The 27170-nt window shown below is 41.9% G+C and overlaps 1 long non-coding RNA gene across 2 annotated transcripts in view; it reads right to left on the bottom strand.

The window, feature by feature from the left end:
* LOC115842397 (uncharacterized) overlaps window positions 1–27170 on the bottom strand; it is a 490939-nt gene that overhangs the window by 135197 nt on the left and 328572 nt on the right. For both annotated transcript variants that reach the window (XR_004035260.2, XR_009560676.1), the window contains exon 4: window positions 24923–25034. This is a non-coding gene — a long non-coding RNA (uncharacterized lncRNA). The remainder of the gene's footprint in view (window positions 1–24922; window positions 25035–27170) is intronic.

Raw genomic sequence — 27170 nt, forward strand, 5'->3', positions numbered from 1 at the left:
ACCAAGGATCAAACCCGCACCCCTTGGGTTGGAAGGCAAAGTCTTCACCACTGGACCACCAGGAAGTCCCTTCAGTAGAGTTTTTAAAGATAATGTCACGGTTACTGTCAGATGTCCTTTACAGACCAAGGACCATTCTGAAGACCACATTCTTTCAAACGATATCCATTGCTCCATTACACTCAGACATCGAACGTCTCCATGAAAACGTCCAAGGCCAACCTGTTTTTCTCTACGTTACGTAGGACTTATTTTTCTCTCCAAATGACTCTATGGTTCTCTCTTTATTTTTCCCATTTGGCAACATCACTAGGCTAGGTTTTGGTGAGAGGTTCAGTGTGTAACAACTGTTCCTAAACTAACTTTTGGCGACTAGATTCAAGTGTCCCTTTATTTCAAGAAATTTCTCTTCTATCACATCTTTTTTTTGGACGACTTTGTATTTCATTCTTAAAAAAAAAACACAAAACTTTATTTTTTACACAATTTTTAAAGGTTACACTCCTGTTACAGTTATTACAAAATATTGGTTGTATTTCCTGTGTTGTACAGTACGTCCTTATAGCCTGTCTTACATCCGATAGCTTGTATCTCCCATCCCCCCACCCCTAAGTTGCCCTCCCCTCCCTCCCCACTGGGAACCACTAGTTTGTTCTCTATATCTGTGAGTCTGCTCTTTTTGTTATATTCACTAGTTTGTTGTATTTTTTAGATTCCACATGTAAGTGGTATCATATGATACTTGTCTTTCTCCATCTGACTCACTTCACTTAGTATGATAATCTCTAGGTCCATCCATGTTGCTGCGAATGACATTATTTCCTTCTTTATTTTATGGCTGAGAAATATTACATTGTGTATATATACCACATCTTCTTTATCCATTCATCTGATGATGGACACTTAGGTGGCTTCCATATCTTGGCTCTTATAAATAATGCTGCTATGAACACTGGGGTACATGCATCTTTTCAAATTACTGTGTTTGGGTTTTCTGGATAAATAGCAAGGCATGGAATTGCTGGGTTATATGGTAGTTCTACTTTTAGTTTTTGAATGGAATTTTTCTTCTGTTCTCACCTTCAGGCACACCACTTATGTACACATTATACCCGCTTTGTCTCTCATTGCAATTGTCCTCCTGATTCTGAACATCTTTATCCTTTTTCATTTTGAGTGACTGAGTCAAACCTATCCTCTGCGCTGCAATATTTTAGTCTTTTTAAGTCTATTTTATGATATTCCAAATGGCTTTTTCAACCTTCGTAATTCTTATTTTTCCTCTTTCATTTCTTTCACTAGCTTTAGCAACTTCATTTACATACTCCTCTATTGTTCTGTAATTTTTTTGGAGACATTTTCCATCTTTCAATGCATTTTAAAAGAGAAATCATGTATTGAAAATTTGTTGCAGACGATGAAGAAGTAATTGTCTGAAATCATTTCCTTAAGTTTATCGTTCATTTCCTTTTTGGTTATTTATATTGCTTGTTCCCTTGTGTGACCCCGTCTCACCTGCTTTCTTTGCAGTTTAGACAATTTTCTGTTGGCTCCCCTTTCATTTGGTCTTACCTTAGAATAGGTAATTAGCAATGCAAAGGGTCTGCCTTGCAACTTTGGTTCACTTTGTCCTTTAAACTCCCTCTTTTCTGGGTTCGTGCCCCGGTCCGGGAAGATCCCACATGCCGCGGAGCGGCTAGGCCCGTAAACCATGGCCACTGAGCCTGCACATCTGGAACCTGTGCTCCGCAACGGGAGAGGCCACAAAAGTGAGAGGCCCGTGTACCACAAAAACAAAAAACAAACAAAATAAACTCAAATTAAATGGGCTTCCCTGATGGCGCAGTGGTTGAGAGCCTGCCGATGCAGGGGACACGGGTTCGTGCCCCAGTCCAGGAAGATCCCACAGGCCGCAGAGCAGCTGGGCCCGTGAGCCTGCGTGTCCGGAGCCTGTGCTCCGCAACGGGAGAGGCCACAACAGTGAGAGGCCTGCGTACCGCAAAAAACAAACAAACAAACAAACAAACAAACAAAAAAAAACTCCCTCTTTCCAAGTCAGTTCTTTGCCATTGGGAGCAGGTCTCTTTCAAGATTCAAGAGTTCAGGGAGGGCTTCCCTGGTGGCGCAGTGGTTGAGAGTCCGCCTGCCGATGCAGGGGACACGGGTTCGTGCCCCGGTCCAGGAAGATCCCACATGCCGCGGAGCGGCTGGGCCCGTGGGCCATGGCCGCTGAGCCTGCGCGTCCGGAGCCTGTGCTCCGCAATGGGAAAGGCCACAGCGGTGGGAGGCCCGCGTACCGCAAAAAAAAAAAGAGTTCAGGGAGCTGGTACAGATGACAGGGAGACTTCATCCCATAGTCAGTAGATACAGTTGTAAACTTAAAGCCAAGGATGCAATCATCTCCACGTGCTTCACCTCAGACAGCACCACAGAGGTAGGAATCTAAGGTCCATGGAAACGGTGGGAGTGACAGCTTTTGAAAAATGGAAATGCTTTCCTCGTTTTTATTTCCATCAACATAATTGCACCCTGAGCCTGTCCTAAGCATGTCTCTGCTAGGAGGAGGTGGAGGGAAGTTTACAGTCAGATTTCAGTGTTGAACATAGGATTTTGCAGCAAGTGATACAGTCCTGACAGACAGGCTTTGTTGAGAGGAAGGATTTACATATGCCCATTTGCATTCCTCTCTAATTCAGGTCTCTGACACTTTTTTTTCTCTAGGAGCTATTGATTCTGATGGAGGACAGACTGTCAGTATCTCTGTCTCCTGGCTAGACTGCACACTTAGCCAGGAAGCAGTTTGTCTGCTGGCCTGGAGTTCTCATTTCTTGGTTTCTTTGAAGACAAGGTTTTCTTCCATTTACTTTTTGAGAAAGGGATGTAAGTAAAACAAAAAATGCCTTTATCATATTTAACACGAGTAGTGGATTTTTTAATTTAAATGATTCATCTTACAAGAAAGTCTGTAAACGCTTGGCTTTTCACACCTAATGATCATTTTAAAGTGGTTCCTACATTTCTACCAGAGATATTCACAAGTGCCCACTACACGTCTGTGACTGTCCTGAATGTGTTTCAGTGAATAAAAGAGCATGGTTACTACCTTCTTATACCAGCGTAGTTTGAATTCATCTTCTCCACAACTCCCAAGATCCCTTATTTCTAGCAGAATTAGCTTTGTAAGCCAATTTGCCATTCTGCACACAAAATATCTTTCCTCGTGTGAAACAGAATTGATTCCTCCTTGAAGTTAAATAAGCAAATCTATATTTGAGGAGTGCCGGCTACGTTCAATACCCCTCTCTCCTTCAATCCAATCCAGATTCATTTCCAAGTTACTGTCCTTTCTCATTTTATATCTGAGATTATATATATACATATAATTTTCAAATCATTTCTTTACATAGTTGATTCTATTGAATGGAGTTCTTCATTTATATTTTTCATGTATATTTAGAATGTATGTTAGCATTAAGCATGCTTGGCATTCAGCACTGAGTTTAAAGTGAATCAGATATTCAATAAATATTGATGGACGTTCCATAGTTTGGGGGAAGTCTGGATGTCCAATTTGCAAGAAGGAAGGAGCCACTTTCCAGACACATTATTTTTTCCAATTTAAGGTCTTAACTGACATGATTAGTCTAGAATATAGTAATTAAGATTTGTTTGCTTTAGTTAATAGTCATGAAAGCACCAATGTTTCTGTTAGAAAATTAAGCAATTAAGATGACTATTGCTCATTACGGATGGCAATATAAATGCTTATTTCCAAGGGGGAAGAGTTCTAAATATTTCATCACAGTGCCTAATCATTTAATTGGGAATCTTGCCTACTGATAAATGACGCTTAAATCATGCAGATATAAACACACTGCATTGTTTGGAAAATTGCATCAATGTTGAATTTGAGCTTTTTTAAAAATTTATTTTATTTATTTTTTAATTTTGGCTGCATTGGGTCTTCGTTCCTGCGTGCAGGCTTTCTCTAGTTGCGGCGAGAGGGGTCTACTCTTCATTGCTGTGTGTGGGACTCTCATCGCGGTGGCTTCTTATTGTGGAGAATGGGCTCTAGGCGTGCGGGCTTCAATAGTTGCGTTGCGTGGGCTCGGTAGTCATGGCACGAGGGCTCAGTTGTGGGTCACGGGCTCTAGAGCACAGGCTCAGTAGTTGTGGCGCACGGGCTTAGTTGCTCCGCAGCACGTGGGATCGTCCCGTACCAGGGCTCAAACTCATGTCCCTTGCACTGGCAGACGGATTCCTAACCACTGCGCCACCAGGGAAGCCCTGAATTTCAGCTTTTAAATGGAAAGAAAGTATTCTAACTAAAGAAAATGACTACTCTCTAAATTCCTCAGGCATGTCTAAAAATACCGAGAAAATGAAAGAGCATGTTGTTATTAGGGCTGAGTTAGGTCTGGCACAGACTCAGGAAAGGAAAAGAATACAATTTAAAAACAATCATAACTCCATTATTGGGAATTTATCCTAAAGAAATAATCAGATTTATGAAAAGACTTGTGTATAAGGATGTTTACTATAATTTTACTGTGAAAATCGGAAACAAGTGCAAATGCTCAACAAAATGAAATTAGCTGAATAAATTCTGTGGTACTAATCAGCCACTAACAGTCAGATTAAAATACGTATCACATTGGAAGTCTTTTAAAGTACAGCATTTTATTTTTAAAGCAGGATGCAAAATTATATATACAGTATGATCCTAAATTTGTAAACATTTCCTAAGATGTATATATCACATATCATATTTAAATATACATTATAGGGACTTCGCTGGTGGTCCAGTGGTAAAGAATCTGCCTTGCAACGCAGGGGACGCAGGTTCGATCCCTGGTCAGGGAACTAAGATCCCACATGCCGCGGGTCAACTAAGCCCACGTGCCACAACTAGAGACGAGAAAATCCGCTGCCACAACTAGAGAGAAGCCTGCGCACCACAACAAGTGCCCATGCGCTGCAACGAAAGATCCCACATGCCTCACCAAAGAGCCCACGTGCCACAACTAAGACCTGACACTGCCAAAAAAATAAAACTAATAAATAAGTAAATAAGTCAATAAATATAAGCATTCTTGGCCAGCTCCGGTCTCCTATCTCAGGCTGGCACAGCTGCTTGTGCAAGAGGAAGACACACTAAAAAGGAAAAAAGAAAACAAGGTGCAATATGGAGTATTCTAGAGTACGTCCGAAAGAGAAAAGTCCTAAGGATAAACAGAAGCAGAGCATGGGAAGTGGGAATGATGTGTTGGACCGTGGAGGGAAAGCCTTGGAAAGTTCCCTGAGAAGGTATGTGTGGAGTAAAGATCCAGAGGGAGGTCGTGAAAGACAGAGAAAAGAGAAACAGCAGAAAAGAGAAACTAGGAGCGGGGAACACACCTAGTGCCCAAGAGAAGTACGGCGCCTGAGAAGGATGGGAAGCCTTCTGCCATTTAGAGCAAATGAGTAAAATTATCTGACACACATGTTCCCAGGATCACTGCCCATACAGTGCCGCCAAGAGCAAGCTCCCACTGCACGTGCCAACCTGCCCCACTGCTCTTTCAGAGCTGCCCGACATTTGGTATGTGCGCCAGCATTTTCCAAGTTACTCCCATTTCCCCAAATCCACTTTGTTCTTGACTGCACAGTACCTCTGGGCATCCTGGTTCCTCTGGTGCAAAAGTTGTGGTTTCCACTCTTTGATTAGCCAGTTCCGACTTGGGCACTGAAACCGCCAATTAGTGTTGTATTCTTTGTCATGACACGAATTGGTTTTTATTTTAGCATCTTTTTACTTCTCTGCCTCTCATCTCAGACGGTGAGTGTTTTGAGGACAAGAACCCTTCTCAGAAGAACTCATGGTCATCCACGAATTAAAAGGAAAAGTATTTGCAGAAGACCGCAGAAATCCCAAAACCAAATTTGGAAAATGGCAAATAGAGTGCTCAATAGGAAAAAGAACAGATCACTGGAAACAGACACCCAGAAAGGGGAGATGGTAGATGGAGGCCCCTTGTTAATTTCGCAAGTGGAACAGACATTTCTCTGTCACCATATTAGTTTATCCTCCTATTATCCCTCCACAGACCTGGTCCAAATTGCATGCATCAGGAGTCTTAAGGATGGGAAATTTGGTAGGAAAGAAGGTTGTGCGAGAACCTTAGGATGACTGGGTTTCTCAGAGATGTTTTTACTGGACAAATTTTTGAGGGCTTTGAGGGGCTTCTGATTTAGAATATATAAGGTTTGTCAACAGGAAGGTAGATCTTTCTCCTTATTACTTGGACCACTTCATGCCTTCTCCTTGGACAACAGTCTTAGCTCATGAGACCTCGAGACCTGAGGATGTAACTCCGAGGAGACAGGGTCCACTTTCCCTGTTCAAAGTCGCAATCCTAAAGAGGAAACTGTCTGTGAATTTTCATCCAGTTCAGCAGAAGTGGAGGCTCTGATGATGATATATGGCAGAAATGAGGACAGTGCATTGGGCTGAGGCTCCCTTATCCTTTGTCATTTTTAAAAAAATAATTTATATTTATATTTTTGGCTGCACTGGGTCCTCGTTGCTGCACACGGGCTTTCTCTAGTTGTGGCGAGTGGGGGCTACTCTTCGTTGCGGTGCACGGGCTTCTCATTGTGGTGGCTTCTCTTGCTGTGGAGCACAGGCTCTAGGCGTGCGGGCTTCAGTAGTTGTAGCATGTGGGCTCAGTAGCTGCGGCTCGTGGGCTCTAGAGCACAGGCTCAGTAGGAGTGGTGCATGGGCTTCATTGCTCCATGGCTTGTGGGATCTTCCCGGACCAGGGCTCGAACCCACATCCCCTGCCTTGGCAGGCAGATTCTGAACCACTGCACCACCAGGGAAGTCCCACCCTTTGTCATTTTTAACATGACATGGCAGACAGTTCAGGACACTGAAGAATCACAAAACATAAAGCAATATCAAGCTTGTTTACCATGTAATTCCTCCACAGAGGCTTCCATTTACGGATTATGGGGGCCCAGCTGATCTCTAAATTAAGAGGTGGTCCAACAAGATGATGGACAATTTGAGAAGGGTCTTAGTGTACACACTGATTTTTTTTCTATTAAGAAAACACTGCACAGCATCACTGAATTAAAAGTAGTCATTTTTAAGGTGTTCATTATGAATACCAATTTGATTGGGTTTTTTTTTCCAGATATCAATTCATGGGGAGTGGAGTTAAATTTATACAGGGGCTTGTACATTCTCACGAATTAAGTCTGCTTCAGAATCAGAATTTTTGAGATGCACTGAGGGGAAACAAATGGGGGGATTTACACTAGGTAGTACTCCTGATAAACTTTCACTTAAAAATGCCCATGTTATAATTCATCGTGCTCTCAAAGGTTTCCTTTTACTGACAAGTAGGTTCAGATTTTTTTTTAATGTATTTGGATTTAAATAAATTCACTCAGTAAGTTCGTACTCCATGGTATACACAAGAGTCCTCTGGCATTCATGAAAAATAAAAGTATTGTAGAACACATTTAAAAAAAAAGTGGGTATTGAAAATGAAAGGAAAGTTATGGTTTACTCAGTGGTCTCCAAGTACTTCGTTTAATCAAATGTTTAATACTGGTAATCTCCCCTACTCTCTCATCCCACAAGACTGTTCATTTTGCTGGTTCTGGGCTCCACTTTTAATCAGTTCGGGCACTCAGTACATGCACTTAGGGAAATAATTTCCCTATTTCTGTTTTCTCCTACTGCAGCAAAAGAGGAAATGTTTCCATTTCTAGAAGTTATTTGAGGTGACTTCCAGTGAAGTGGATTGTGCAGATGTATGGGAAGTAGCATGAGTGTATTTTCCAGGGCAAGATCGTTCTCAAGAAACACTCACATTTCCCCCTTGTTTTACAATTTTCAAAACCATTTCACATACATTATCTCATGATGAGATTCAATCCAAGGAGAAAATTAACTGGAAATACAGTTATTTCTATGATTTGAGCAACTCTGTTATTTTTGTGCATCTCTCTGTACCAGTGAACACACAGGGTAGAAATATAAGTAAACAATTTACAAATATTTTAAAATGCCATTTACAAAAGAAACAAAAAAAGACACTTTGAGCGAATGTCCATATTTCCATGTTACGAAGCAGAATTTTCATATTATTTTTGGTATTCAAGATACACAAACTGTCTCTATCTTGATGTATAGAGATTATATATATAGTTATACATAGAAATTATACATGTAAATATATTCTAATTTAATTTTTAAAATAAGGAGCAAAATTCTTGAAACGAATCTGAAGAATAATGAAGGGACAGACTTGTGACTATATATATACATATATACATGTATATATAATGTTTTATTGGAGAAAAATTAGAAAAAATTCTGATTAAACAGTTTTCCAAAAAACTCAGCCAATATTCCACATTAGAGATAAGAACTGTAAATCTTACTTGAAGTTTTAGTTTCCCAGTCACTAAACAATATGTTTGATTGTATCTGTGTTTATAATCAGATATAGTACTCTCTTATATGGCAGAAATGAACAGAACATTGTAAATCAACTCTACTCCAATAAAATAAATTTTTTTAAAAAGCACAAGGTGATACCATCACACATGTGAATTTAAGACACGGGTTATTTAATTAACCCATACCTATCCTGGGGAAGTAAGCTATGCTGCTGCTCTGCTACTGTAAACCTCCTTGGGATTATGTATTTCCCCATTTGTGCTATTTTCCTTTGGGTTACATTTCTAAAATTATGTCTACAAATTTAAGACTTTTTAAAGGCGTTTTATTATATAATTCCAAATGGCCTCCCAGAAAGGTTACATAAAATTATTCAAAGTGTCCAAGAGTACTACTCTTTACCACATAACACCACCCACATTTTCTATTGTTTCTTGTGATATGTTAATCTCGTCGTGGAAAATTTACAGTGTTTAACTCTAAGCATTGCTTATTAGTGAATTTAAATATAAGACATGAAACACCACAAAACTCCAAGAAGAGAACATAGCCAAAACATTCTCTGACATAAATTGTACCAATGTTTTCTTAGGTCAGTCTCCTAAGGCAATAGAAATAAAAGCAAAAATAAACAAATGGGACCGTATCAAATTTACAAGCTTTTGTATAGCCAAGGAAACCATAAACAAAAGACAACCTGTGGACTGGGAGCAAATATTCGCAAACAATGCAACCGACAAGGGCTTAATCTGCAAAATACACAAACAGTTCACCCAACTCTACAACAAAAAAACAAGCAACCCAATCAGAAAATGAGGAGACCTGAATAAATATTTCTCCACAGATGAAATACAGAGGCCCAACAGGCACATGAAAAGATGCTCAACATTGCCAATTACTGGAGAAATGCACATTGAAACCACAGTGAGGTATCACCCCACACCAGTCAGGATGGCCATCAACAGAAAGTCTACAAATAACGAATGCTGAAGAAGGTCTGGAGAAAAGGGAGCCCTCCTACACTGCTGGCAGGTATGTAAACTGGTGCAGCCACTATGGAGAACAGTATGGAGGTTCCTTAAAAATACCAAAGATAGAGCTACTATATGATCCAGCAATCCCACTCCTGGTTATATATCCAGAAAAGATGAAAACTCTAATTAGAAAAGATACATGCACCCCAATGTTCATTGCAGCACTATTTACAATAGCCAAGACATGGAAGCAACCTAAATGTCTATCGACAGATGAACAGATAAAGAAGATGCAGTGGGGGGCTTCCCTGGTGGCGCAGTGGTTGAGAGTCCTCCTGCCGATGCAGGGGACGCGGGTTCGTGCCCCGGTCCGCGAGGATCCTGCATGCTGCGGAACGGCTGGGCCCGTGGGCCATGGCCGCTGAGCCTGCGCGTCCGGAGCCTGTGCTCCGCAACGGGAGAGGCCACAGCAGTGAGAGGCCCGTGTACCGCAAAAAAAAAAAAAGAAGATGCAGTGTGTGTATATATATATATATATATATATACACACACACACACACACACACAATGGAATAGTACTCACCCCTTAAAAAGAATGAAACAATGCCATTTGCAGCAACGCAGATGGACCTAGAGATTATCATAGTAAGTGAAGTATGTTAGACAAAGATAAATACCGTATGATATCGCTTATATGTGGAATCTAAATATGGCACAAATGAGCTTATCTACAGAAACAGACTCACAGACATAAAGAACAGACTTGTGGTTGCCAGTGTGGGGGGTGTGGGCGACGGATAAATTAGGAGTTTGGGATGAGCAAATGCAAACTATCATATATAGAAGGGATAAACAACAAGGTCCTACTGTATGGCACAGGGAACTATATTGAATATCCCATGATAAACCATAATGGAAAAGAATATGAAAAAGAACATATATATATACATATATATATGTATATATATGTATGTATATATATATATATAACTGAGTCACCTTGCTGTACAGCAGAAATTAACAGAACATTGTAAATCAACTCTACTCCAATAAAATAAATTTTTAAAAAAGCACCAGGTGATACCATCACACTCATGTGAATTTCAAAGTTTACATAGAATCACAATAGTGAGTGCTGCTAGGATATGAAATGGTGGTACCCAATGGAACTTTCTGGTGATGATAAAAGCTTCTAATCTGTGCTGCCAAATATGGGGGCCACATGCAGCCACTGAGCACTTGAAATTTGGTTACTGGGACTGAGGAACTAAATTTTAAATTTTATTTCATAGTCATTAAATTTAAATGACCACATGTGGCTGGTGGCTACCATATTGGATAGCACAGATACAGAACATTAGGGGAATGCTGGGCGGAAGGGTGTAAATTAATACCAGCTCTTTGAAACATGTACCTACAGTTGAACATACATATCCCTTAAGAGCCGTCAGTTTCACTTTTAGGGATATATGCAAAATTGTGCTCGCCAGCGTTATTTATAATAGCCGCAAATGGGAAACACATGGAATGGTGTCAAAGGTAGATTCGATCAATAAATGATAGTATTTTTTGTATCATGGAACACCACATATCACTTTAGATAAACTAACCACCACTAAGCACAACAGCACTGGTGGATCTCACAAATGTAACGTGAAGCATTAGAAGTCAGATGCAGCAGAGTATTCTATGATTCTAGTTTTATAAATATTAAAAGGAGCCTAAAATAATCTGTGGCATGAAAAGTCATGATTGGGAGAAGTGGGCAGGGGATGAGTTGTTGGGAGAATCTTCTTGCAGTGGTCAACTTTTTGCCCAAGGAGATGCATACACAAATTATTCACTTGTGATAACTCAAGCTCCGTATGAATGATCTGTGCACTTTTCAGTTATATACGCTCTATCTTCATATAGACGGTGAACACAAAGCAGAGAATGACATATCAGCAACATACTAATGACATATAAGATTATACCATAGTGTCAGAAGATGTGAACATCAACATGTAAAGTTGTAAAAAAAAAAAAAAAGTAGGGACCCCTTCCCTAATTTGTCTTAGGTACACACAAAAGTGGTATAATAGATCTTTAGAGTGCTGTTTGACTAAGTGTAACATAAAAATTGTTAAGTGGTAAGAAAACATTATGTTATTGGTTTGACTGGCAATGTTCTCTTTCAGAGAACCAGATAAAAGTGGCGTGTCATACGACCAAGCTTCTTTGGGTTCAAGGAAATGTAGTATCTAATTTTTGAGGTTTCCTAAAGCAACATAAGACACCTCCACGGAGTGGGCACCATACTACAGGATGGGTCATAAACCCATCGTAAATCAAATGCTACTCCCATCGAGGGGAGATCAGAAGTGAAGGAGTTGGGAAGCAGAAGAGGTGACCAAGGAGGCCCGCAGTAAGCAGTGGTTCCCAAAGGGAATTTGATGGGTATGTAAATAGGAATAAGAAGGGAACTTTCCTCGTTCATTCCATCAAAACTCCAGGGAAGTTTCTCTGTCTCGTTTTGTCACTCCTAATGAATCATGGCAACTAAATTAACTATTTTGCCCAAGGGGTGTCTTTGCCTATGGGTGAGTAAAGACAAAGACAGATATTTAGCAAAAACAAAAGAAAATTGTTATTGAAAACTAGACTTACATGTACCTTGGTAATTCATTCAGAATAGCCCTTTTAGGTTGTCACATATCTGAAAATACTACAATGATTTACTGAAAACATTCACCCCTCTGTCAAGTGCAATCCGAACTCCAAGTTTATATTTTAAATGTTGGTAGGTTTGGATTGTAGAAACCAGGAATGCCCAAAGACTGTTTCACCTGAATTCACGATGCTTTGTTTTATTTATCCTCAAGTCAACTGGACTATCTTTGACAAGCTCGGCATCATGGAATACATTGTGTAAAGACCTCTCGAATCTTGAGTCGGTGTCTTTTACGATAATTACAATGTCCGAGGAGTTTTCAGAACCGGAAGGCATTCGGTGATATTTTAGCCTTGTTATTTCCATTCTTCTTCTGGCAAGAACTTCACCGTATGAAAAGCACCATTGTTTTTGAATTCCATCATGATCAGCAATGAAAATGAAACCCAAAGAAAGCGTAAACTTTATCATGCTTTTTTCTCCCCTGACCTTTCCCAACTTCTGCTCAATTTGATGTAAACAAAGGCGGGCATTCATGATCATATATTATCAGAAATTTTATTCTGTGAACAGCAAAAGCAAACATACCCTTCTAGACATTTGCACTGGAACACTGGCAGGGGTCTCTCAGGATGAATTTCCCCATTTATACTTCCAATTAGATGCGTGATTTTGTTCACGTCTTTATCCCCAACTCCACCCCGGTGCGGCCCAGTGTCCACGGAAAAGCTGATGGCATCTTGGAGTGTCTGACTGAACCAGAGGCAATCTCTGTAATCTTGCTATCGTTCACCTCAGGAGTTGGGTGTGTTATGTGATTCTTGCTAATCAGATGAGGGACGTCTCCTGCAAGGGTCACAGGAGAGTGTCCTCCTAACTAGCAGAGACGCACAGAAGAGATGGTCTCTTTGCTGCTACATCACATCTCTCTGTCCTGAAGCCAAGCCTGTAACTCCGAAGCTGAAGACAACCAACTCCCAAGATTGCAGAGCAGGAAGGCAGAAAACACCTGGATTCCCGATGACCTCACTGAGTGGGTTGATTCTCTCACCTGAAGTCCACCTTACCCCTGGGCTTCCTGAGAACTAAAATCTGGACCTACCTGACCAGCTTATCAGACCCAGTGTCTGGCAGGTGGATGGAAACAAAATGAGGGCAGTTTATCATAGCTGACCAAATACAGTACCTATTCCTCACTATGCTGAAATTGTTTGCAATGAAACATTTATTTCCTAATACACTTGACCTGTTTATCTCTTAAAATACTTTTAAATAATGGGAAGGGAATTCAAGCAAGTAACAGATATTGTATGCTAAGTCCACAGATGCCCACGAAGCCCACCGATGCCCATTTGATTAGCTCTATGACCTTAAAGGATGAGATTCCTTCCACTTTGAGGAGAAGCAAACCAGGCTGGCTAAGCCAAAAGAAGATGTGCCCAGCTGAGAAGCAAGGCAGAACCAATTTTTAGAAAAGCAAATGCTTCTCTAAGAGGTACTGGTTTGTATCTGACAGAATATCTATGAAACTTTTTCGTTCAGTCTTGGCCGAACCCTTTAAACAAATTAATTTGACCAAAGAAGCAGCTTTTTTTCCCCTAAATGAAGAATGTGTCCCTGAAGATGAACAAGACAGGAAATGAGGAGCTAAAACTGTTTCTAAACGAGAGTTCATTCATTTCACATAATTCTGGGGTAACTGTCGTATCCAGGGTACTGTGTGAGGTCCCAGGAAATCACAGATGACAAGTCCCAGATTCTGCCATCGATGGAGACAGTAGGGGTTCCTGTGCAGAGAACAGAGAGCTCGTGCACACGCGAACATTTATTTGTGCACACGCAGGCTGATTATGTGGGGCCACAGAGGTATCCTGCATCGTGAAAACCAGATGACAGGCCAGGGTCAAGTCGGCAGAGTTTGGCAAGTCCAGAACTAGCCTGTTTTGACTTCCTCAGCTGACCAGTGTATCCACAGCCTCTCTGTCTGCTATGGACTCAATGTTTGAGCCTCCACATTAAGTCACTAACCTCCCAATGCGAACATGTTAAAATCAAGGACACTTGCCAAACAACCGAATAGGCAAAAATACGGTTCAAGGCCTAGAGAAGATGGAGAGATGATTTCTAGCTGGGGTGATTGGGGAGGTTGATTTGAGAGCAACGTGGGCTGGGTTTCTTCCCACCAGGAGGAACATATAAAGCAAACAGGGTTGTAGAAGTTGGACCTCTTCCATCAGGCGGGTCCTTCCAAAAGTGTGTTCCACTTAATAGAGACCTTAGAATCCTTGCATGTTCAAAGCGTCTTGCATTGACAGCACTCGGTACGATGTACCCTTCTTTGAATGATCGAAGGCACACCAGTTCATTCAAGGTTCTGAGAAGTCCTGCAGATGGTGATCTAGAATTTCCCAACAGAATTTCTCAAATGCATAACGAGTCATGAAAACGAGTCTTGGGAACGATCTTGTCATTATGGTGAACCTGGCAATGGCTGTGGGCAGGAATGTGATAATCTGGGAGAGCTGAAATTGTGGGGAGCTAGACTCAGGAAATTAGGTGCCAGGGGGATAACTCAAGATTGGCCAAAAGAAAACACCCAAAAAACAAACAAAAACTAAACAGTGCTCAGTTTGCTGCTGCTTTTCTCACTGTAACTTAGTAGATAACAATCCCAGAGGTTCAACAGACTTTGCATAAGTGTGAAATTGCCAGAAGTAGAAACACAGTACAGACCAAATTAAAATAATTTCTATTTCATTTAGATGTGGCTGGTCTAATGACAAGACCCACTTAAAAAAAATCATATTTACTTAAAATTTGTCCGACAGTATTTAAAGATAAAGACACACATTAGCAACAGTTTCTAGAGCTGGCCGAGAGCCTAGCCCGCTAAAGCATGACCACACACTCCACAAATTTCTACGCCAACAGGAGTTGCCACCCTAGTCTCAAAATTCTATGGAGATGGTGTCCTTTGTTGGGTTTGAGCTCTGCTTTGGTCTCGCATAAATCTTTGACTTGGGGAAGATTACTGATCTCACAACCAAAGCCAATAAGAGTGAACAAAATTGAGGTGGGCTTATTAAACCAGGAACAAAAGAAGGATCCTCACAATAGATATGATTATTGGAAATTCTGCACAATAAATGAAACACAGAGTGGAAGGAAGAGGCACAAATATTGGAAATGACAAGGCAAAGTTGGATTTATTTACAGATGCTATGACAGTCCGCCTCGCCAAAGCATACGGGTCCGCTCTTAGAAGGTTAGGCACATTGATGAGTCCCAAACTATTTTAATGTTTCCTCTGGCAAACGTAAGTAAAGAATACTGAAGCTCCTGAGGCAACAGGACACAGAACATAAACCCAGAGACGCACTCCGTGGGAGATCGTTTCCACCAGCCCCAACTCATGTTCATTGTATCAGGAACCACCCTTCACCTGCGGCCCCTCCTCGGTCAGCAGGACAGGTGAAGGAATTTGTCCTTTTTTCTAACAGCCTTGGAAAACCACGGAGGGTTGAAGCAGGTACGGACATGATCTAATTGCTGCTTCAGACCATTCTCCGACTATAGAGAGAAGGTTGGCTTATGGGGAAAAGGCCAAGAGCAGAGAGGCCAGCCAGGAGGAGGTGTTTGCTCCAAAGGAGTAGAAAAAAATAATTATTATTATTAAAGGAAAACTGTTTCTCTACTCACAGCACTTCCGACACCCAACGTGTGGCTCTTCCACACCGAGCAGGTCTCCAGTTCTCCTGGGACACCAGCTGGGTGCCGTCCACTTCAATTCAACTCTGATAGGAGCCCGGGGGCGCGCAGACCTCACGGGGTAGACTCGGTGCCCCAGGACGGCTCCCACGTCAACCCCAAGCGCAGGGACTGGGTCCCCAGGCCGCCCACACTTGTGTCCGACAAGGCTACACACGGAGGGTCCCCGTGACGCCCTCCTCAGAGAACGCAGGCAACACGTGGCTGACTCACCCGTTTATCAGAAAGGGACGAACAGCCAGAGAGGGCGGTGGAGGGCGAGGCCCGGGGGGGCCCCGAGCGCCGGAGCTCCTGTCTCCGTGGAGTTTGGGGGGCGTCACTCTGCCAACGTGCGGACGGGTTGCCCAACCCGGAAGCGCTCGGAACCCCTCCACGTAGAGACTTTACGGGGCTGCAGCCAGGAACGACTGTCGAAAGCCTCGCGCAACGTGAGCCCCTCGAGGCCCTCGAGCCCCGCCCCCTCCGCGCTCCGTGGCGCCTGGGGGCGGGGCTGGACGGGCCCACCCTCGCGTCACGTGGTTGGTTCCTCCGGGCAACCGGCCCGCACCTCGCAGGGCTACGCCTCAGCGCAGACTCGGGCGCGGCGCGGCTCGTTCCGAGGGTCGCAGGATGCTCCTCTGGCCTGCGTCACTCAGGAAGCTCCTAGGGTTTCGGGAGCTCTGCGCCAGGAGCCAGGAGGTCACCGTGCATTAGGATGCGCCCTAAATCCAATAATAAGGGTCCTTATGATAAGAAAAGAAGACACAGAAGAGGAGCCCCATGAAGACGGAGGCAGAGACGGGAGGGATGCGGCCACGAGCCCAGGGACGCCTGGAGCCCCCAGAAGCTGGAAGAGGCAGGAGGGACCCTCCCCTGGAACCTCTGCAGGGAGCGCGGCCCTGCCCACACCTGGATCTCAGAGGTGTGGTCTCCAGGACTAGGGGAGGATAAATGTTGGTTGTTTAGAGCCACCTGGTTTTTGGTAATTTTTTGCGGCAACCCTAGGAAATTAGTACAGCCCTGTAGTATATACGGAATGTCTTTTACGCCATACCTTACTTCTTTCAGGGGTACTTACTTTTTAACTTTTAGTTCCAATTATTTTATAAAAGACTCGGTAATCAAGTGAAGGGTGGAAATTCAGATAGCACCATGCAGTAGGGAGATTTTTGTTTGGAAGAGCGAGCCTTTGTCAGCACACCGGAAATGCCGCTACTTAGGAGAGGAGCGAGGTCCGCCTGACCCCTTGGTTCACAAGCACAGGTTACAGGTGAGCTGCATGTACAGCTACAAGAACCACCTGTGGGTGATGAAACTTGCCAGATGCCTGGGATGTCCACGTAGCTAGTCCTCTAATGCATGCCTCTCGTGTCTGTATTCCTAGTTCATTTTCAAACAAGGTAAGAGGGATTTTTAAATTAATTTTAATAAAGGGAGAAATAACCTCTACTACGCAATTCTAAGAAGACATAGCGGGTGTGATGGGAACACCAGCAGCGGTGCCTACACCGATGTCATTCTTTTCTTCACTTCATGGTTATCAAAGCCAGAGTGAAAATATTGTAAAATGCCGAGACGTGGATAATTAAACAATACAGATTTTGAGAAGAAGAACACCTTGATGGAATGAATCATTATGAATCAGCAGACTGAAGTATAGAATTATTTGAACTATTGAATGTAACGATTTAGTTAAAATGGGAGAAATATATTGTAGGAAGTGGTTCTCAAGATGGGGTGCCTGGACCGGAAGCCTATCAGCTGCACCTGGGAACTTGTTAGAAATGCAAATTCTTGGGTGTCACCCCAGACTTGCTGACTCAGACCCTCAGGGGAGCCCAGCCTGCTCTTTTCTAACAAGCCTTCCTGGGGGGTCCATGCCACCCTCTGCTAATATGTGGCTAGAACGGAGTCATTTACCCTTCTATCTCTGCAAGCAGTGCTCCAGAGAATACGACCATGGTAGAAAAACAACAGGACATTGCCCCTTAAGAGAATCAAACATAGAACCTCCAAACGGTTTATTAAAGAGACTGGCAATTTGGAAATCTGCCTTTTGTTCTGAATCCTTAGTCACACAGATGAAGCATGTACTTGAAAGGCTGGCAGAGCAATCTGGCCGCTGATAATTTAATTGGGCTGCTACCTGGTAGAGAGCAGTTTGCTGCATGAGGGTCCCCAGGGTGATGGCTGCCTGAAGGGCGGGCGGGGGGAGGGAACCGGGAATCAGCAGTGATGGTCTCCCAGCCAGAAGCACATGGGAGCAGAGTTGCCTCTATTAGGCTGCTTATCCCCTGACCTCCAAGAAAAGTCATTAGTGGCCCCAGAGGAGCAGACCAGCTTGTTTCCAGAGCCACATCCTGGGAGCTGCGCCTCCCCAGCAAATATCTGGATGACTAGAGGGGGATAGACAATTCCAGAGAGACGATGAAAAGCGTATTACCCGTTCTCTCCACAGGAAAGAGTGATATCTATCAGTGGGTTCCATGTCCCAGTTTCACAAACTTATTTAGGTTTCAAAAGTGCTTCGCAGACCCAGCTGTGTGGGTTACATAAAACCTGCTGGGCTTCTTACCGGTGACAGGCATAGCACATGTCAAAAAGCATGCACGTGAAATTAAATTATCTCTTTGATAATGACAGGATTGCAAGCAGAGAATGAAACTTGTTTTCTCATTCGGTTATGCCAGAAAGGCTCCATTCCACTGAGCTGTCTCTCCCCCTTTCTCATGTGGAAATCATACGGAATATTTGCATGTGTATGTGTAGGGAGTGCTTTGAACGGTCATATAACAGCAAGCAAATGGAAGTTACATTGACTTCTCCGAGTGTGAGAGAGAACTGAAGATAGGCAAGAAGCCGCTGGGTCAATTCCAGGTAACTGAAATTCAAAAGTGAATTCTTTCCTTTGACTTAATTATGATACAGGACAAAGTGAGGAGAAGCTTGGAAATCTTGAATATTGACATTCAGTTTAAAAACTAATGAAATTATGTGTTTCAGAAATCTATAAACAACGTAGATATAGCATCTCTCTTTCTCTGTCTCTCTCTCACACACACACACCTTACGTCTTTAATTTATATACATACAGATGACCGATACTATGGCTCTGAGTATGGTATTTATAATGTAATACATGTGATTTTGACTATTCTCGACATTCTTTTTCAGAAAAGGGACATAAATTGGAAATAAATTACATTTATACATCCATATACACTCTTCAAATATGCAATCAAAATGAGACTATTTCCTGTGAGACTAAAAATAATAAAACTGTATGTAATTCGAGAGGTGGAGAAGAATCTTAAAATGAACATTAAAACATAATAAAAATACAGATAGAGTCTATCCCAGAACGCCCGCATTACTCTCCCAGAATACGGTTTCAAAGAACGATGAGAGAAGATGCTTTAGAGAGAGAGTATAATGATTTTAGAAACAAAAGCAATTCCCAGGGTAGGTCTTTCAGGGGAAGGAGCTGGAATTGTACCTTAAGCAAAGTTTCACTGTCCTGTTGGTCTCTGGGGCATCCCTGGGGTGGACTAGACCTGCCCTACCTGGTTAGAAGGAGCTCATACAGAATCAGTCTAAGACCTACGTCAACTGATGGAGGAAACGCAAAACATGTACACAGTGGGATCTTTGTACTTTCTCCATAGATTAGGTGTCACTTCTTGTAGTTGATGGCTCTTTCTACCTTTTGAATTCTGGGTGCATTTTTTAAGCACCAAGAGAATGTTTAATCTATTCTTAGAATTCAATGGCCACAACAAAAACCATATATCAAAACACCACAGCTACCATCATACTCAGCAATGAAAAAGTGAAAGCTTTTCCTCTAAGATGCAGTACAAAGCAAGGAGGCCAACTCTCACCACTTCTCTTCCACAGAGCACTGGAAATCCAAGCCAGAGCCATGATGCAAGGAAAAGAAATAAAGGGCATCCAAATTGGAAAGGAAGAAATAAAATTATCACTTATTGCAGATGACGTGGTCGTATAAGTAGAAAACCCTAAAGACTCAACCAAAAAACTCTAAAAACTAATAAACAAATTCAGTCAATTTGCAGGATACAAAATCAACACACAGAAATCAGTGGCATTTCTATATGCAAATAATAAACTACACAAAAAGAGAATTAAAAATAGCCACAAAAACAATAAAATACTTAGGAACAAATGAACCAAAGAGATGAAAGATTTGTACACTGGAAATTATAAAATAATTATTGAAGGAAATGAAAGAAGATACAGATAAATGGAAGGATATTTACGTTCATGAGTTGGAAGACAGAATATTGTTAAAATGTCCATACTACCCATTGTGATCTACTGATTCAACGCCATCTCTATCAAAATCCCAGTGGCATTCTTTGTAGAAATCGAAAAAAAACCCCAACACTCCTAAAAATTCATATGGAACCACAAAGACCCTGAGTGACCAGAGCAATCTTTCTCTAAGGAAACTGTGAAGAGAGAGTATATACAAATTAGGAGGCCAGTGATGAGAAGCCTCCCCCCATCATTCTGGATACACTCTGAAAATTGGTACAACTGACATTCTCCCAACAAGCCTCTTCATGGAATATGCTTCACGTTCTGATAGCCTGAAATGATCTTTTAAAAGCCAGGATTTCACACTTGATATAGCTATGTTATTTTGGGTAACATCTAACAGTAAATATTCATGACCAATAGAAATGATTTCCTTAAAGGAGAAAAGAAATAAATGGAAGATTTCATTGAAAATAGAAATTGGTTCTAATCCCAGAACAAAAGGGATTACTCGTAGGAATATTGAATTATAATAAATTTTGGCTTCCAAGTATACTGATGGTTTGCGGATAGAAATATTTCAGACGCTTAGGTTTTTAGTTTTTGCCTGACATTTTCAAATGAATAGATCTGAGTATTTTGTAAAATTTCAATAAAGTATCAACACGAGTCTCTTATTTCTTCAGATTCACTTGTAATAATTAATGAGGTTGGCACATAAAGCTCCATTAATTCAAAACAGACTCGATGAGTACAGGGGAGAGGGAGTAACTTGTTTTTTTTTTTCTTTTGTGGTACGCGGGCCTCTCACTGCTGTGGCCTCTCCCGTCGCGGAGCACAGGCTCCGGACGCGCAGGCTCAGCGGCCACGGTCCACGGACCCAGCTGCTCCACGGCACGTGGGATCTTCCCGGACCGGGGCACGAACCCGCGTCCCCTGCATCGGCAGGCGGACTCTCAAGCGCTGCGCCACCAGGGAAGCCGAGGATTAACATTTTGAGACAATTTTTTTTCTCATCCCACAAATGGGTAATAAATAATGAGGATTCTGGAATTCCATTAGGCAGATTTACATTAATCCCACTTTTTAGTTTGAAAATATGTGTTGAATTAGCACATTGCATTTATCGCCAAGGAACTTACATAAAAACCTTTCAATATCAATTATTTCTCTTTTCATATACATATATATACATGAGAGAAAGAGAGATTTTGCTATGGTTCTTGAGCACTTCTGAAGTTGTCGCTAACTAGAAGGATAAGCAAAGAACACAGCAGTGTGACTGCATAAATCATACTATCGCCAAAGAAGAAATCATATAGTCTGGCATCTCCATACCCTATAACTATAAATATTGATATGTGTACATATATGACGTCATACATTCCTCCACAAACTATGTATGTATGATGTCATATCTATATATCTACATACCTCTCTATATATGCATAGACAGAAAGATAGGGAGAGAGATAAGATAGATCTGTTTATATACTTATATATACATATTTATATAATGTAAATATATAGAGATCTAGATATCTGGGGATAGCTAGATCTCTATATGTCCTATTGTCTCTGTTCCTCTGGAAAACCCAGATTAATACGACAACCTTTGCTTTTTATTCCTGAACAAATTTGAAATGTTTACCTATAGTTTCGTCATCTCTTAGTAGAGATGGAGACAAGACTCCAGCATTTCTTTCCTTTTCCCTGTTGCTGACTTTCTATTAATGAGAAGCCCTAAGCAGCTCTGAGCGGGTAATTAATCATGAACCACCAAGTCAAGAGTGGTAAGCTTGTGAGTGGTGACTGCAGAGAAAAATATGTTGTGGTTGCCCGTTAGAAATGCCTTTCATTCCAAGGAGACCGAATTTGGCTTTCAGACTGTTCATTTGAGTCAAGTTCAAGCCTGTGATTGTAGTAGAAAGCAGACGGGATCCAGGCCCGAGAAGGATTACTGGATATAAGGCAGGAGAGACTTGTCCATGGTGGGCTGTGCTCAGAGAGGAAAGAGCACCTGACTGGCTTCCGTCCACAGCTCTTAACGCCACAGCACGCTCTTTGACGACGTGCGCCCTGTTCTGAATCTGTACCAAGTACGGCCCCTTGGGCTGCAGGTGCCTCTGTTTAACTCTCTTTCTTTCTCTCTCCTCCTTAGAGGAGAAAGGTGAACTTTATCTGGCTTCAACAATGTCTAACAAATAAACCGCACCTACTTGAATCTTTCCATGATAGATGCCGTTTTTCCTTTTGAAATGGTCCCCTTCAGGTACTCTTTAAAAAACAACAACAAGAAAGGAAAACAAAATATAGGGAACGCCAATGATTGTCAGCCTTGGGGTGAGTTTGTCTGTCCCCCCCAGGGAGCGCTTGGCAACATCTGGAGGCATTTTTGGGTGTCACAACCAGGGGGAGGTGTAGTACTACTGGCATCTGATGTGTACAGACCAGCGATGCTGCTTTCCATCCTACAGTGCATACGATGGCTCCACAACCAAGAATATATATTAAAAAAATAACGTTAGCGAGATAGTAGAAAGAATAAAAAAGGACATAGAATTCTGCCAAAAATTTTTTTTCAGTCCAAGGTTGAGAACCTGTTGGACTCCAATCTCCCTAAATCTAACTCACAGTGGAAGAAACATCAGAACAGAATTGATAGAGTCACATAACCCTTGATGAACACAGTCACTTGTAATAAACCTAACAGGTAGATGAGATTTTTGCAGTGACTAGAATGTTTAAAACATTTTTGTACACATTAATTCAGTTGCTTTGTTTTAATGAACCTTTAAAAAACCCCAATCATGTGCCAGGACCTGAGTGCACAAAGGTAAACACAATAAATAAAATAAAATAGAATCTCAGACGATGCTTGAAACCTGGTACAGGAAGTAACCCTACATACTACAAATCTGTCTGACTTAACAACTGGGTGACCCCAGGCTCTGTGCAGCCAGGAGAAGGAACTAACTACCCTCCAGAAGCTTAAGCATCTTCAGAAAGTTGGTGCCTTGGATGTGGGCCCTGAGGGATTGGAGGTACCAGATGAAAGAGGTTAAAAGAGGGAAGCAAACGCAAAAAGAGGGAAGCAAACGCAAACTCAGTGAGTCAAAAAAAAAAAAAAAGGAGCAGCATCTTTTGAGACGTGAGAAGGTAGTGAGGCTGAGATCTAACTCAGCGGGACGGAGAAATGAAACACAGGCTATATTGTCGTGGTTTTAAATGTGATTGGCAGCCTGGGAAGTGCACACACTGACCTCAGACACCACTTTCCGAATGTGTGTCAGGCACAAAAGCAAGGGCCTAAGCAAATATTTTTTTCTCCTATTATTCTGCAATAAAAGAGTTGGTTTCTGTCAATCTTTGGATGTCTGGCAATCTCTTTCATTCACATTTAATTTTCTTTATTTTTTAACTTCAAGAAGCGTAAGATGTAAACAGCTTTCAGGAGATGTTATACAAGCCCGGTGACGCTTTTCAGAAGCTGCATGTGGCCGTGCAGACACCCTGTTGGGTTGCAGGGGCGGTGTACTGTGGAGAGGGGTTAAATTAAGAGACAGATTTCAGCCGAGCAAGCCAGGCAACGTGGTGTATTCTCACGCGGGTATTCAGGCTACCCCCTAAGACTCCAGTCTTGCCTTTGTGTCTGGGTTAAAGATCTCCGGGTTTCCTAGGAGAATGTTTTATTCCTTTCATGAGTTTCTACAAGTTACTGCTCCTGGACGAACAGCCCTCCCTTCTGTCTCAGAAAGAGCTTTGCAGCTGAAACCTGTCCATCAGTCTGTCTCCCTACTGCTCTGTCCTACGACCAGAGGATGTTCCTAAAAACCAGCTCTTGGTTACTTTGCAAAGTCCCAGAAGGACAAACAAGTGATAAGGACAAAAATGGGCAAGCAGGTAGGAAAGAGAGAAAGAGAAAGAGAGAGAGAGAGAGAGAGAGAAGGAAGGAAGGGAGGGAGGGAGGGAGGGAGGAAGGAAGGAAGCAGGGAGGGAGGGAGGGAAGGAAGGAAGAAAGAAAGGAAGGAAGGAAGGAAGGAAGGAGGGAGGGAGGGAGGGAGGAAGGAGGGAAGGAGGGAGGGAAGGATGGAAGGGAGGAAGGAGGGAGGGAGGGAGGGAAGGATGGAAGGGAGGAAGGAGGGAAGGAGGGAGGGAGGGAGGGAGGGAGGGAGGGAGGAAAGGAGGGGGGAGGGGGGAGGGAGGGAGGAAGGAGAAGCCCAGCTCCTCAGCCCTACTCTCCCCTGCAGTCTGGGACCTACCGCCCTCCTCCATCTATAGCTGTGATGCCCTTGCCTGCTTACTCTCTCCAGCTCTGAGAGCCAGGCCACCTACTCCGCCCTCACCAAAGATTTGTCCAGATCCGTTTCTGCACCCTCCAAGTCCAGCCAGGCCTGGATGAGCTGACCGTCTGTCATCTAAACAAACACAGGGAAACGCGTGACCTGATCTCTGCTTGTGACAAGTGACCTAAATCCAGTGGAGCCTGGTCCCATCCTAGCCCCTCCTCGACCGCGTTCTTAGTCTCCCGTTGGCCACTTACTTAGCAGAATCAACAGAGGCCACTGAGCTCTGAGAACCACTCCAAGGGGAACCACTGTCGCCGAAGAGGCCGCCCGCACGTGGACTGCAACGGATGCTCCTGCCCTGAGATGCCGGGCAGCTTAATGCTTTAGCTTCTCATTCACCAGACATGCTACGGAGCCACACACATTTAATGCTCTGTCGTCAAGCTCTGTATTCAGAGGAGAGAGTAGGCAGGAAGCAATGTTTCCAAGCGACAGGCTGGTAAAGGGGCGCGAGTGGACGTACCTGGTGGACAAGTTGGGCTGTAGTAACAGTCACGTCATGCCGTGTGTCTCCACATCACTCTTCACAGAACTCAGAGCAGTCAGATGTCATCTCTTTATGGCTTGGAAAATCCCTGCAAACCAGCACAGAATTGTATTATGAGATTTGGGGAACCATTATTACCAAGAATGTGGTTTTAAAAACATTAGGTAGTAGGCTATTAACTATTACACGTCCAAGTATTGCATGGTATAGATTTAGTTAGATATAGATACATAGATACAAGATAGATGATAAGATAGAAAGAAAATGGACAGACGGATGGATAGATAGATATGATTGGTAGATAGATAACGGATGATTTATATAGACAGGTAGATAGATGACAGATGATAGATACATAGAGACATAGAAATAGATGGTAGGTAGATAGGTGATGGATTATAGATAGAATATAGACAATAGATAGACAGATAGATAGATAGATGATAGATATATGATAGAACAGATGACGGAGTCGTATCCTTAATGGAATGGTAATGTGATGGGTAAGTGATTGTAAAGCAAAAATGTAATATCAGTGGAACTATAAAAAGCTATAGAATAATATTATGAAGTGATGCTTGCATGAGCATTCTCTCAAAAGACGCTCTTTTTACATGTTCAACCTAGACTTACGTGCGTCTAAGGCACCACAATAATTGACAGCAATGACAGCAAATTCCTAATACATCTCCTGCCTTGTCAAGGAAATATTAAATTATGAATTCACTCTGGACAAAAGTGAGATTAATTGTAGCTTATAGCTGGGTAACTAATCGGTATTTATTTGGGAAAAGATCCCAGGGGCTGTCGGCTTTCATTTGGCTCTAAAAAGAGAACGGTATTGGGTCACACTGTGAGGAAAAGAACATTTCAGGAAGTAAGGTGATGGGGATGGCTCTTATTTCACCTTTCTACCTTCATTTGTTTTTCATTTTAACTTGCTTTTAAACTTAAAATAAAAGTAATGCATACCCATGTTAGAAAAAATCTCAGAAGAAAAAAGGGGTGTGCAAAGAATAGAACATGGTCAAAACCCAGACCAACAATCAGTGTACAGGTGTGTATATTATATACTTACGTATGCATATATATGTATATACATATTATTTTTCCACAAGTGGAAGGTATTATACACATTCTTCTGCACTTCATTTTCTCTTTAAACAGTTTATCTGGGAAAACTTTCCATTTCATCATCCATGTATCATTGCATCAAAGTCATCTTTTTTGCGGAGGTATCATACTTTATTTTACTAATCTTCAATTATGTCCACCTAGGTGGTTTCAAGTCCTTTGTTTTATACATCATGCCAAAATGAGCCTTCTTATCTGCTGAGCTGTGCACATATTTGAATAGATGGGTAGCATAAATATCTAGATTTGGAATTGCTAGATCACATTTCTTTCCAAAGAGATCACGCCATTTTATGTTCCTACCAATAGCTTCCGTTTCCCCACATCTTTGCCAATACTATATGTATTTTCAAATACTTTGAGCTTTCTCAAAACAACAGGGTAAAAAAATATATCTGTATTATCTATATCTAATTGTTTTAATTCTCCTGTTAATATTATGAACGTGGTTGGACAGTTTTTCTTATGTTTATAAGCAAATAGTATTTATTCTTCCATGAAATATCTGTTCCCGTCCTTGGTCTACTCTTTCTGCTGGGATCTTGGTCTTTCATTAAATTGTAAAAGCTATCAACGGCAGGCAAACGTGGCTTTGTACATAATATTTTGCATGATTTTATACTTTTGATGTTTCTACCTATTTATGCAGGAATTGTTGGGTTTTGTTCTTCAGTTTATATTACCAAATTTATCAATTTCTTTGTTATAGTGTCTGGATTTTTGCTTTCCTTAGAAATGCCTCTGATACTCTAACATTATTTTTTTAATATTAAAATATTTCAATAAAATATTAAAAATATGTTAAAAACATACCCCTTTTATGTTTAAATCTTTGGTTTGTGTACTATTTCCTTTGTTGGAAGGGGTAAACGTACATCCCCCCACCCTCACAAATTTTTAGCTATTTGACACAATGTATTGATACATAAGGGGTGGGTGATTGTTTTAGGTGTCCTGGCTTGGTCTGAATTGCCATCTGTATTAAAAATAAAATTTTAGTATGTACTGGGGGCAATGTTAGGATTCTCTATTCTTCTATTGATCTGTCTAATCACACATCTCTACTGAACTTTTATTAATATTGTTTAAC

The sequence above is a fragment of the Globicephala melas genome, chromosome X (assembly GCF_963455315.2).
Source record: "Globicephala melas chromosome X, mGloMel1.2, whole genome shotgun sequence".
Taxonomy (NCBI): domain Eukaryota; kingdom Metazoa; phylum Chordata; class Mammalia; order Artiodactyla; family Delphinidae; genus Globicephala; species Globicephala melas.